A 15,107-nucleotide genomic window follows, 5' to 3' on the forward strand; every position below is an offset into this window, starting at 1 on the left:
AATTTTTTTCAACATTAATCATTTAACCATGGTCCAATCACATTTCAATTTTTGAAAAGAAAGTGTTTTTGAAAATATATCATGATAAAAAATTTATAAAGTGAAACTTCGCAAATCTACACTACAAACTTTTCATTATTACGTTTCACACAATCTAACATTTTCACTGCTTTCTATTTTTGTACACAATAATTTCTAGTACAAACATGAAGAAACATAGATTGTATGCAGAAAACGATTAATTGAGATAGACTATGAAATCGTATTAGATTCAGGCTACTTATGGTAACATAGTAGCCTTTTCTCTCTTTCATTTTCATTATAGAAATACACTTGATTTAATTTGATATCATCTAAAACAATTTTTGCATAATGTTACATTCTAAGCACGTAAAATGCATTCTTTCCTTAAACAGATATCTTTCCGAAGATAAAATGAGATCATACTTAGAATGCCTTTGAATATTTGTGCAGACATATTTCAAATATCAACACGAAGAAAGATAAGATATAACCAAAAAGTAATAAAATGAGAACACCTGAAATATCATGAAAAAGTATTGGATTCACATTATTTGAAGTAAAATCTGAGTCTTCCATTTCAAGAATAGGTTTTTTCATCTGAACCTCTCTAAATCCTTTCTGGTATAATCCTGCACTCAACGCTCTGGAAATGAAAGTATTTATTCTTTCTTCTAAGCAGAAATGTTTGCGAAAATAATAGGCTAGCATAAGAGGTGAAATGTCGTCATCAGATATGAATAGATTTGGATTTGCACCAAACTTTAACCTTAAGTACATCTCTACAAAATTAAATGCATCTCCTTCCACTAAAACTTCACGAAAATCAAACTTGTGTCCATATCTGAAAAAATAATTTTTATCTTCCATTTCTTTTATTAAATTTCTCACTTTTTCATTGCTATTAAGTTTTAGTACGTTTATGGTAGTTTGAGAATTAATCATATAAGACTTGCGTGTGCCAGCAACCACAGCATCAGAGAGTTCCTCATAATTCCGTACTGGAGGATTTTTTAAGGGATTTACCATAAAGGAGAAAAATACTGCTGAATAACTAAATGAAACTACCATGGTGAAGAACAGCCAAAAGAGAAAAAATAATCTGCTTTTTGAAGATTGAAGAGGTAGTACTAATGTCTGCTTTAAGACTGTACCAAACATCTGAAAACATAGGTCTGTGTATGATTGCTTATTTCTGAATAATTTCATTCCCACTAGAGGAAGTAATGTAAAAACAATGAGTAATCCCAACCATGTTTCAAAAGTAAAAGGATAAATGAATGCAAACTCTGTCGATATGGGGACAGACTTTCTTATCACAAATGTGAAATAAGTGAAGCAGTAAGGGCTGCTGAAACTACCTTGAACAAATGACTCATATGTCATAACTTCGGATATGACTATATCTGCTGCTCCGGCATTCACAATTTCTAAAGGTTTTTTGTACTCATCAAAATCATGGTGATGTTTAAATTTCGCATTTACACCCAAGAAATCAAGCAACAATTGCAAAAATTTTCCTTCAAACCCTCTAAGTTCATAGCGTCCATCTGAGAAAGTAGTCAAATTTAGGATGTCATTCAATTTAATTATTGAAACAGTTATGTTTTTAATGTCGCACATTACTTCCGAAATGCAAACCGTCTGATCTATTTTAAAAACCTAAACGTTTCTGTGTAATATACACAAATCGTTTATGATAATGTACTTAATCAATGCTTATTCTATTGCATTATTCACTGAAATATTTAATCCTTAAAATTATTTGATCACATTGTTCACTGAAATATGACCACTAGTATTACATATAAATAAGGTCGGAGGCAATTTTCCTTAATATCACACATCTCTCCAGAAATGCAAACTGTCTATTTTATTCAACAAACTAACCGTTTGTTTCTTTGCAGCATTCATGTATCGTTTCTGCTCATTCACCTCTTTATTACATATTCTATTGCATTATTCATTAAAATATGTCTATCAAAACAAACTTTGGAAAAAAATTGCCAATTTTATATTTCACACAATCCTGTTGAATCTTGTTGTTGAAATATCTAAGTTTTATCGCTTCAAGGCGTTGAAAACGCACGCACAGTTAATACGTTACTAAATTATAAAGTTAATGGATTATTTAAACAAATTATGAGTAAATAACACAACTATATAAATTCAAGCTCGATTTTTGAAAGGAAAACAACCTTGATATCACGAAGTGTTTTGATTTTATTTCTCAGATTCTTTTACTGACTTTTTGTTGCGTGACAAACTTTTAGGTGATAAATTTATTGTTGGAAAAATATTTCTTGCCTTAAATTGTAAGTCACCACAGCATAAAAGCAACGTTAACGTTCATTTTTTTATATAAGATAATGGCAATAATCTGATAAACGAAATGCGTCTGTCTTTTATTTTAACTTTATTTTTACATAATTTTGTCATTGGATTTTATTTCCAGGGTCGGTAAAATCAATATGATTGAAATTGTTTAAATGAAATTTGGAACAGAGATGCCCAATCAAATCACAATTTTTAACAAATCCTTTGTTACAAGATTCATAAATATAAATTTTTTAAAACTATTATAGTTTTTTATTATTTATACTTTCTTTTTTAGACAAAATTGGCAGAATATAAGCCTCTATTTTTAAAACAAAAGATAATTTGTGTTATCCAGGCACAAACGACAAGTCACTAAAAAATGCACACCTTCGCCAATTAAAAATTTTAATGTTTTTTTTATTTATTTATTTTTAATCACATAAAAGAAAACAAAATAAAATAAATTAAATAACATTAAATAAAAAAAATTTAAAAAGTTGGATTACGTTGATTTCGAGTAATTCAAAAGTACCAAACTGAATTTGTATTAAAAATACGTGATTATCCGGAATGACCAACTTTTTACTTCTTAATACGAAAACCTTACAACAATAATTTTTCTCATAAATATTTTGTTAGGCTATGCTCATACCTCTCTTCATAAACATTAAAATATAATTGCAGAAGTAAGATGAATGCCTTAAGTAAAATTATTGAATTAATCTCATAAGAAATCTGATTTTTTTTCATTCAATTATATATTAAAACTCAAGGAAAAAATGGCATCATTTTCCAAGTTCCTCCAGTTAGTGATATATAATGATTTTAATTTTGAAAAAAATCTGGTTATATTATATTTCTAATGCCGAACATCGAAGTCTATCTAAACTTGGATATTGAAAGTCGTATACTTACTGGGGAGCAAGTTCCAACGTCATGGTCAATTATTTTCCGAGATTTCAAAGTTCTTGTCTGATCGAGTTTATAAACTACTGATCATTGTCAATTTAATACCAAGTAAGTTTAAAATCTCTTTATTGATTGATCGAAAATATTAATTGTGGTTGAATATTTTCCAAGTAATTCCAATCTTCTTAATGGATTGATTTGACCCACCACTCATATCAACTATTATAAAAAGAATGAATGCTTTTAATTGTACAATAAAGATATTTATGTTCCCATAAGATTTCCATAAATCTGGCGATAGCATTAAATAATTTTACAATATTTAACTTCTATTCACTTTGATTTTGTTAAGTCAAGTTAGAATTCAATTTAAAATTTTCTCTGCGCTGTGTATGTTTAATTAAACTAATTTTACCTTGAGAAATGTTGTATATATGCATCCTAAGTTAATAATTTCTATTTTATATTGTATCGTAAAAATAGATTTACCGACTCTTATCTCCGTCAATGCTTACAGTGATTATAAATTTCAGTGATCTTGAATAACAAAAATTGTGACGGCTACTTTACATCAAATAGTTTAAAGAACATTTGTGTCATATCACTACACCAGGAACTATCTTTGGCTATCCATGGAACACCACTTTGACGTAATCTAGTTGTCACCGTTTTTAGCGTTGAGATCTATTTTAAACGTTTCTGTGTAATATTCGCCAATCGTTTATGCTAATACACTTCTTCGAGCAGCGATGGCTCTGGGGATAGAGCGTTCACCTTCCAATGAGGTGAACCGGGTTCAAATCCTGCCAATGACTGGTCGATACGAATTCCGCATCCGGCTTGCACCGATCACAGTGCTGACGTGAAATATCCTCAGTGGTAGACGGATCATGGGTTAGAGTCCCCTTGCCGTCAGTCCAACCGTGGGAAGTTCTCGTGGTTTTCCTCTCCATGTAACGCAAATGCGGGTTGGTTCCATCAAAACGTTCACCACGAAGGCAAATTTCTCCCAATACTTGATCCAGGTGCCCTTGTCTTCCGGATTGGGTTCAAAATTACAAGCTACGTAGTTGAATATTAGTAGTCGTAAATCCAAACATTGGGTCGGCTGTTCAAAGACGGTCATAAAATAAAATATATTTCCTCAATACTTAGTCCATTGCATTATTCACTAAAATATGTGTACTTGCATTAAGACGACATAAATTTACTTTAATTTCACACATTACTACAGAAATTCGAATCGTCTGTTCTATTTTTGAAACTAATTGCAAATCCCTTTGTAATATTCACCCATCGTTTGTTATTTTATCCGATCACTATTATTTTATTCGATTATTTTATTCAATCTTTGCAATCGGAGCACTAGTATCACATATTCATAAGGATGTCAATAAATTTTCCTTAATACCACACATTTATTCTGAAATGCAAACTGTCTATTGGATTTAACAAACTAAACGTTTGTTTTCTTGCTGCATTCATCTATCGTTTCTGTTAATTTACTTCTTTAGTACTTATTTTACTGCATTATTCACTGAAATATGTCTGTTTGATCAAGACAAGCTTTGGAAAAAAACTGCCAATTTTATATTTCGTGCAATCATGTAGTTGAAATGTCTAAATTTTGAAATAAGAACCTGTAAGTTGTTAACAAAAAATGACAACTCTATCTCGAATACCAAGATTTTTCTGATTTTATTTTTCTCACCATTATTTTCTATTTTCTGTTGGCAACTTTACATTTTATATTTCGAATTACTTTTGTTTTTTCACGTCTGAAAAGTCTTGAAAATGGGCTCGTGTTTTTGAGCTCCTGAAGCATGAATTTCCTACTTCTTGAAACTGTTATTTCCTATTTATATATTTTTGGAGAGCAGGAAGTTTTTAATCAAATAATATATTACATCTTTTTCTTAAGATTACTTATTTAATATGTTGTATATGTACGTGAAATATATGTATTATTGATTACGAACATTTATGTTGCAAAAAGTAATTTCATTAAAGAAAAATAATTTTAACTGAAATTATTTTCCCATTTAGTTAAAAGTCTAGACATTGCTCAACAAGTTTGGAAAGTGAACAATTCATATGCACAATAAAAATAAAGAAAAATCAATACACGTGTGACTTGCATTTGTCCCTTTCTCCAAGATAACAACGCGCCAGTGTTTATTTAATTAGAACAAAGATAACTTATTCAAATAAGAGTTTTACTTTGAACCGCAATTGATGTAGCCTCATTCGAGAAATATTGCAGGATAAGTTTAACTATTAATTACGACAAGGAGAAAGGAATAATCAAAAATATGCTAACTCTTTATCACGGCAAAATATCACGACCTTAACCACGACAAGGCACGTATTTCAATGCAAAAATAAATACCAAAAGTAAACAAATATCAAAGGCAAACTTTCAGAATTCTTCTCTAAAATGAATTTTAAAGTACAGTTTCTTGTAAGAGTATTCCGAGAGTGATTATATTTGGTCTCTTTTATGGCTCACCAAAGCGAAGGATATGAAATATTCATGTATTAAAGCAGGCTCGGATCTAAGCACGTTGCAGAAGCCATAAAGAGTGGGATTTAAATTTGACTTATCGTATCTCGTTGTAGCAAGGCTTGAAAATAAATTGCTGCAGCCTGTGTAAAAGGAATCTATTATTTCGATTAAATCAGCAGATTATTCAAAGTGGAATGATGTGTAGTTGGAAATTCAAATAAGTGGAATTATAAACCAGGGTCACTAATACTTCTGAAACGTCAACGGATTATTTGAAATAAACCGAAAAGATTAATTTATGTATTATATTTTAATAACAGTTTCTACCTCCTATGGGATAATGATATTTAAATGGAAGAGCTTTGTCAATAAATTAGTATGACAGACTAAATCATGAGTTTGAGGGTGGATACAATTTAGGATTCACTTTATGAAGTCTAATTGTCAGCTAGTACTGGCATTTAATATTATGTAGATTAAACACAAATTGCTAATTTTCTGAATTTTGACTGGACAAAAGTTTCAAAAAATAGAATTGCTTTTCACTTGAATAGAATTAATATTCCATCGAATGTTTTGTTTATTCTATTATCTCTGAGTCTCTGTGGTTTATTACTTGCTGGTTCATTCTCAAATAAATTATGGTCTTACAATTCGGGAAAGTGACTATTTCACAAATATTAAAAGACTATGTACTCAAAACAAATTCAGGAAAATTTCATCAAATATTTATAATACAATAAACATTAATCATTTCAAATCTTTAAACATTCTTTCGATCTGTCATATTTTTCTCTGTAATCCATCTATATTTATGTAGGAAATCAAACGAGAATAAAAAGTTGAATACATAAAAACCCAAGTCATAGAATACAGTTACGAAATATAACAAACATCGATACCTTTATACCGTCGATATCTTGATCTTATGCAAGCACTTCAGTTATTTAGTTGCTAAACTGATCAATAATATTTCCACCGATTTGCAAAACGCTCCGAACATAGGCATATTCAAATATAAATGAAAAGAATTTTTGTTTACAACAAACCATGCTGCGAATCTCTTTTTACTTTATATTCCACCCAGTAGGTTTCCCAAAATGGATAGTGCACAAAGAAAAGAAATCTGGTAAAATTACAGTACTATATGGTAATGATATTTTTGATGGAAAAACCATATATCCGGTTAATAAAACCAAACCAAGTCTTTTAGCTATTTATTTGGTAATTTTTCCGTTCTGTACTGTTTACCAGAAATTCTAGTTTTCAAAATTAAATTTCTTACTAACACACAACTAGCAAAAATTGCAAAACGTAAATTCAACCGAAAAAGTGGTTTTATACCATGCTCTAATGTATCATTGTAAAATTGCAAAATTTTACCAAATTTACCCAATTTTATTGCAAACTATAATTTATGCAAAAACTTTATTTTATTGTTAATGTTAACAAAATCATTACCTAAAGCGCTTTAGTAAGAAATTGTCGACCGTCTTGATGTTCCCAATGAACCAGAAACATGATAAATTTTACCATATTCTGAAAATTTTCACCTTACTTTTTTCTCAGAGTGACTGTAAATTTTTACTTTCACCAAACGACACCCTGTTTGCCCCTAGTTCACTGTATGCGTTGTGTTTTTGTACATCTGTTCTATCTGTTCTCTTTGCATATTTAAACGAAAATTTATAATTACCAACTCTTATAGTTAATAAAATTGACCATGTGATCCTAAGTAACTGAAATATTTGTCTCTCAATGAAATATTTCCTTTTCTTGTTACAATAAAATTAGGTGAAGAAGCCTCCTCTGTTAAAAAGTAACAGGGAAATGATTGTTTCAACGGCTCAATATTCTAAAAAGTTTCCCACGCTTTTTTAGTGTGTGGCCGCAGCAATACCTTTCATCAAAAACGAAAATTTTTCAATGTGTGTCTTTGATGCAAAACAGGCCCTCACCCATATACTTAAATATTTAAATTTCAATGCACATGGAATTTTTAAATGCCCTATCTTATTTTGGGATTTACTAGAGATGATCTGGGATTTGAGAGGAACAACAATATAAAATGTTAGAATGTGCAAGAACAAAACGTAATGTTTTTTTTTTAAATTCAGAATGTTTTTTAGATTAGATTCAGAAAACTCTCGAACCTTAAAATCAGATTATCATTGTGCAAAACAGTAAAAATTAAACATAAGTTCCAAACGAAAGTCATTTTTTTTTATTTACGTCAATGAAAAATATATACATTTATGAAAGCCCTACTCAATCTTTTATTTAACCAAAAATAATTTTTAAAAAATCGAACAATTTACGGGTAAGTAAAACTACATTAGTAATATCTCGAGGGTAAAAAGTGATAACCAACAATTTTGTAATTTAGAGATACATAGAATTTTCTATAACACATATTTATAGTCATGTATAATGACTGTGAAACAGTATTGTGTTCCCGTTTCTTAACTGAAACTCTTATTACTTTTAAACACAATAATGACTCTTGTAACTATTTGCAATACGTAAGAAAAATCACGTTTTTATATCTTGGATGTCTACAAAAGTGTGTATCAAATCAGAAGAAAATTGAAGTTATGCGTGTGTGACTATGATGAATAAAACTTCTAATACGCGTACTGGGAAAAAAGTGCTTTATCTTTTTAATCAAAAAGAGCTGCATCAAAATTGATGTATCTTTCTAATCAAAAACGGCATCCTCGAAATTACTAATTCTTTCTCATTTTTACCAGCTCCAGCTAATTCTCTTAGAAAACTTTCTCACGTATAACGAATCAAGAAACTAGAAGACTTTTTTTATAAAAATTTCACATAGGTACCCTCAATTAATATCACAGAAAGAACAAACTAAAATAAAGAAGTAGGTGTTTGACATAAATTTTTTGATCCCTTCCAATACCAATTTTTTAAAGGAAGAAAACTGCTAAAATTCATCTTTTTTATTCCAATATTTAAAGAAAATTAAGAATAAGATATATTATAACGGTTTCAACTTTTTCAACGCCGTTGACCAGTTGGATGCTCAGCTACTTTAAAAATATTACAAACCATTCGAAATGTAAGAGCAGTTGCTTCAAAATATTCCTTTTTTTTTAGTACCCGCTACACTTCACGAATCATGAAGCTGAATTATCTTTCTTTATTAAGAATCTATGATCACAGTTACAAACGTAATATTGGACAAAAATTTGAAATTTACAATTTTAAAAAAATCTGCCATCCAATGCGAAAGCTGTCTTACAAAACTTGGAAAACTGCCAAACAAAGCAGGATGTATTCGTACTCCGAAAAACTAACTACTTACTGACTATTTTGCAGTACCCGACTTTAATCGGGATAATAATTAATTGTAGCATAGATATTAAAATCCAAATTAACTCGATATAATCAATTAGGGGAATGAATAGACATCATTAGAGGAATATGAATAATTAATTATCATGAATAACTTTTGATCCAGTGATCGGATTTTCATGTATTGGGACTCACTCTTAATGGTTCGAGAGGGTGACCACAAATATGTTAATTGGTTCAAGACGATATTTAAAGTACCAAAATCAGACACAAAAACGTTTTTTTTTTTTTAATAGCATACTTTTTTGTCGACGAATTTGGATTTCTGACAACCAAAATATAAGGAATAGCCGCAATCGGGGTAAGATGAACCTAATAATTTGGTCAGGAGAGCCGTCAAAAATTTAGACCTCCCTCTTAATGGTAATTTTATTTTTTATGCATTTCACTTTATCTCGAAAACTTTTTAAGCGAATTGAAAAGTTTTTGGACACAATTGGAAAATTTGTATATCCAAAAAGAATTTCCCACAAAATATAACTTTTAGTAAATATTTATTATTTTATTTAATAATAGTCGAAAATATTTTGCATTCTAAGGTATAAAATTTTTTTGCGCATCTCTCTAAAAATGTATTTTTACACAACAGAATACTAAATTTGAGAGAAATCGGTAATAGTTCCGGAGAAACTGAATTACCAGAAAAATAGGATTTATTTCAAAGTTGATTTTTCACGAACTATTCAACTGAATTTGCTCAAATTGTGATAATGTTTTCTGAAATTACATTCTTTAAAAAAAAATGCCAAAAAATTTCATACCTTACAATTCAATGAATTTTCGACTATTATTAAATAAAATAATAAAAAGCAATGAACATTAACTAAAAAATATATTTCGTATGGAATTATCTTTGGATAAATAAATTTTATAATTTCGTTAAAAAAAAAATTTCAACTCGCTTAAAAAGTTCTGGAGATGTGTTCTGGACATTAACGGATACCATTCAAATTGCGGCTACCCCCCTATATTTTGGGGGTCATGCATCCGAATCTGTTGAAAATAAGGTATGTTTATTAAAGGAAAGTACGTTTTGTATCCGATTTTGTCACTTGAAATATCGTCTGCACTGATTAATTAGCATATTTGAGTTCACCCATTGAATTTTCAAGATTGAATTCCACTACGTGAAGATCCGATCATTAGATCAAAAGTTATTTAATGTAATTACTCTTTTATATTGTGCACTAGACATTAAGCCAAGCTAAACTAAAATATCTTCAAAAGTTTTAACTGATTTAATGTTGCTAAACTTAACTGGCTTTTTTTAATTAGAGCTCAGCTTAATTAATCATTAATATTTCGTCTTACTCATCAGTTGAATCAAAACTCAATATCAGAATATCCGAGTTCCTTTTAAAGAGAAAAAGAGGAAACAAACTTTTTATGTTCAATTTTTATAATGAACTTTTGCTGATGGTATAATCCAGTCTTATTTTTATCTTACTTTTTCTCTAAAGCAAACTTTAATCACTCTCCTAATTTTCAGAAACTGAAAACAATTTTTTTAATAGAAAGGGCAGGAACTTGGTGCTCTTACAAAATACATCGCTTAACATTTATCAGAGCTTCCGAAACTTTTAAGCATTTTCTCTGAATAACTTAATAAAATTATACAATCATTAACTAGTCTTTTTATTAATCCTTAACTCCTTTTTTTAAATACGATTTTAATGGTAACTCCAATTAAAACAAACTAACAATTAACAATTACAGCTAAAAATCAACAAAGTTAACAATTAGAGAATTTAATCTTTTAAAACACAGTATTTTATGGAAGTAGTTTAATTGATTAATCTGTATTAACAGTTCTACTATAAAACCAGGAATTTTAAACATAAAATTTATACTTTAAAATATGTATATATGTTTTTTTGGTGAATGCATTGCGATAAGGACAAAAATTATTTGTGAAGTTGGCATGTATTTTGCTAATTAAAATTAATTCCAAATTTAAAACAAAAATCACAAAATTTAACTACATCGATGCGACTGATTTCGGTTATATTTTTTAAAAAAATAGTAAACAACTTATGTACAGTAGTTCAAATTAATCAACTTAAGCACTTTCTGTCTCAACTCTTTATTGGCTGTTTAATAGTAAGTGTTTGAAGGTACAAAATAATAGAATTAGTTGCTCTACATCAAATTTCAATATTGAGTTATTTTTGTCAGTTATTTAAACAGTTCATTAAACTATGTCTGTCGGTGAAAAACTTCGAAATAAAGAAGAGAGATCACTATGGCGTTTCGGGGCCATCAAGTTAATGTTTACTAAAGAAATGAACCATCATGCTACGATCACAAGTCTTGACCTCGAAAGCTTTTGGAAGAGCCTTAAGAAGATAATGCAATTTTCTACTGTTTTTTATAGACTTATAAATGCACAATTAGAATCTTACTCGATTTTCCTAGTTATTTATACGTAGCATTTATCATTAATCTATTTCAACCTTTTTTCTTATCATTAGGAGGCTCCTCTCACCATTATTTTTGCTCATCAATGTTCTCTCATTAAATTTATTTTGTTTGTTTTTTACCAAAAAATTTAAATTTTTCAGAAAGAAAATTTATTTTGTATAGAAAATATTAAGTAATAACTTTTTGTAAGAACGAACATTTTGTTGAAATGTTAACAAAATGCAGCGAAATGAATGATTGTCGAACGATCGTCAACGAATTGTTAAGAAGCGAAATTAACGATTGTTAACAAAATGTAACAAAATAAACGATTGTCGAACAATCGTTAACAAATTGTTAAAAAACGAAGCTAACGATTGTTAACAAATGTAACGAAATGAGCGCAACAAAATGAACGATTGCCTGTGTTTGAAAAAAATGGATTAAACCTCAGGAATTAAAAATGAGTCAAACAATAAGAAACAATAGATGAGAAATAATTTTGTTTATTTATGTTTATTTTGTTTATTTTTGTTACAGTTTTTAATTCTCGTGATACTATTATTTTTTTTAAAAAATCTATATAAATATAATGATTTACATTTGGCAACATCTAATCTTTTTCTCTAATTTTCTTTGTTTTATTTTATTTATTTTTCTTTTAATTTTAATGTCAAGTGTGAGCTGTTAAAATTAAACTATCTTTAGAGTTACGTTTTTTTTTAAATATACGGATAAATAGTCATTATTTAAAGCAAACAAAGTGAAAGAAATCACAGCAAAAAGCAATTAAAACTGCTATAACTTTCGAGCAAATTAAAATTTAGAAAAACAATCGCATCAAGTTTCTAATAAAATAGACCTTTTCAACACTTAAATTTCAACTATGTAGTTGCATACTATCTGGCGGTAGATCAAAATCCTTTTTTTCTACTACAAGTTTCACGGTTAATAATTCTGGAACTGATAGTTGAGTCTTACTTTTTCTTAATCATCGAATGACTTGTAAATTTTCTTACAAACATTCGTAATTAGAAGTTTCTAAAGCTCGTGGATTCTGCTAAACGAAACAAAATGTAGCATAAAGCAAAATTAAAGTGGAAATTCAAATAAATTAGAATTTGGAAGAAAAAAAGTTCGTGTTAAAATCATAAACGAAAACGGCCTTTTTAACATGTCAAATTTCAACTCTGTAGTTGCATTTCTGCAATCTGTAGAGAGACCTAATGATATTTTATCCCATAACTTTGTCAGTTAATTATTATCGAACGAATTATTAAATTTTAATTTTAAACTAACTATACATTATTTTACAAACATTTGCAATTTCAAGTTTCTAAGTCATAGTTTCTGTGACGCAAAAATTTAACATTATGCAATGACGTCCAAATGATCGAAAGCAATGTGGTCGACACCTACGTTCTTATAAGATAGAGAGATAGTCGGAACAACTTTAAGTTTCCCCTTAAATTAAAATATTCGACATTGTCGAAACTTATTTACCATGCATTAATTTTGTACTTCACTAAAGTTTTTATAATATCTTAATTTAAAAAAATACAAATAACTCCATGACTCTTAGAATACAATAATAGTCTTAGTTATAGAACATTGCTTTCAAAACATACCTTTTTTTGAAGATCGGCACACATCTAGAAATTCTGTGATATCCAATTTTAATGTTCCACCGCAAAGTCTTTCTCCGTCTCAAAGTTCTCGTCTTTCACAAAACTTGAGCAAGATAATAGGCTAAAGTCAGTTCCGCTTTCCCTAACACAGGGTTCCTGGGTGAACAAGGCAACAAGGTAATCATTCTTTTGTATAAAATAGTTTACTTTCGAGCTTGTTTATTTATTAATTTATTTTTTTTGATCTTACACAGCTTTGAGCAAAAAATTACCTTTAAACTTTCACGTTTGATTTAAAACTCACATTATCATGCTGAATAGGATTTCTTTTATTGTTTGCTTTGTCTATGATATTTCTTGCAAGCAAAAAAATTCCACAATGAAAGATTACAAACAATCCATATTAACGTTTAGAATGGGATCTTCGCAATTCAACAAAGTTATGATTTGTTTTGCCTAAATAACTCGATTATCTCAATAATAGTTAAATGGTGATTCCATAATTTTTTTCCCGCTCATGATACATAAAATTGAGTTTAGATACACATTAAGCAGTAGCATTGCTTTATTGAAATTGCATACATTTGCAGGCTTCTGTGCTCAACTAAGGCTTATAAACCTTTACCAAGTAGAAGGTAGGTAAGCAAGTACTTTTATTTACATCGCATTAGAGCTGCATAATGGACTATTGATCATGATTTGGGAAACATCACCGAGGATAATCCAAGGACATGCCATCGCAATTTTGATTCTCTGCAGAGGGGATGACTCCTCCACTTTAATATAACAGTTTAACAGTTTAACGAGCACTGTTAATTAACAGTTTAACGAGGACCGATACCGCGGTCCCTATGCAGGCTAATCAAAGTGGTGACCCACCCGTTTACTGACCGCAGTCAGTGATGCTTGACTTCGATGCTCTACTGGGAACAATGTCTCTACGATCATTCAACTGTGGGACTCAGGTAGAAAGGCAGATAGAACAATTTAAAGAAGGACACCACGAAGAATACATCTAGGGTTACGGTGAGATTCGAACCCGCTACCTCCACGCTTTGCACAGGCCGGTGATACCGCTGTGAGCAATAGTATTTTTAGTTGTTTTGCACTAGAGCTACACAACAGGCAATTGACGACGGCCTGAGAAATATGTCTGAGGATTATACGAAGGTATGCCATCCCAATTTTGATCCTCTGCTGAGGATATGATTTCGCTTCGGCAGCCCAACATCATGCACGCGATGCCGAACCTTTTGCGATAGAAAATTTAAGGAGCACCAATACCCTCTTAATCCCTTCGCGTGCTGATAAAAGTGGTCACCCACCTGCTCACTGACCGCTGGAAGTGATGCTTGACTTCGGTGATCAACTGGCAGCCATGTTTCACGATCAGTCTATTCTGGGGCTGTATATAAATATATGTTAAAAATAAATTCAAGCCTGTTTTCAACCATAATCACAAATGTGAATATACATGAAAATCATTCTCTGAATAGTCTATTTAAAATTAAAATTACTGGCTGTCTCTCTGATGAAAATCGCAATTGCGAAGCGCAAATAATAAATCAACGTGACTTCCCTGGCTGAGTGATATTGTTGTTCTATCAAACGCTCTGGAACATGGAGGTAGAATTTTCGAATTCCACCACAACCCTGAATTTATTTTTATGCTGTCCTTCTCGAATTTGAGTGAACTTACAGCCTTCTTATCGCAGTTTCAGAACTCAATATCTTAAACACCCAGACTCATTCAGTTTATTTGAGTTATGGTACATCTATTCCAATTGATAAAAGTTTCATAAACTGTTCGCTGCATTTTATCACTTTCATTGAACATCCAACCCAATTGTAAGTTTACGACTACCAATGTCAAAATCAGCCTTGCAATTTTGAAACAGATTCAGAAGACAAGAGAACTCCTGGATCTAGTATTGTGAGTAATTTGCTTTCTT

The 15,107-nt window shown here is 30.1% G+C and overlaps 1 long non-coding RNA gene across 3 annotated transcripts in view; it reads right to left on the reverse strand.

Moving 5' to 3' along the window:
* LOC107452535 (uncharacterized) overlaps positions 1–14,001 on the reverse strand; it is a 163,057-nt gene extending 149,056 nt beyond the window's left edge. For all 3 annotated transcript variants that reach the window (XR_011636376.1, XR_001585189.3, XR_011636375.1), the window contains exon 1: positions 13,156–14,001. This is a non-coding gene — a long non-coding RNA (uncharacterized lncRNA). The remainder of the gene's footprint in view (positions 1–13,155) is intronic.
* Between the last annotated feature and the right edge of the window lie 1,106 nt (positions 14,002–15,107).

Source organism: Parasteatoda tepidariorum, chromosome 3, assembly GCF_043381705.1.
Source record: "Parasteatoda tepidariorum isolate YZ-2023 chromosome 3, CAS_Ptep_4.0, whole genome shotgun sequence".
NCBI classification, from domain to species: domain Eukaryota; kingdom Metazoa; phylum Arthropoda; class Arachnida; order Araneae; family Theridiidae; genus Parasteatoda; species Parasteatoda tepidariorum.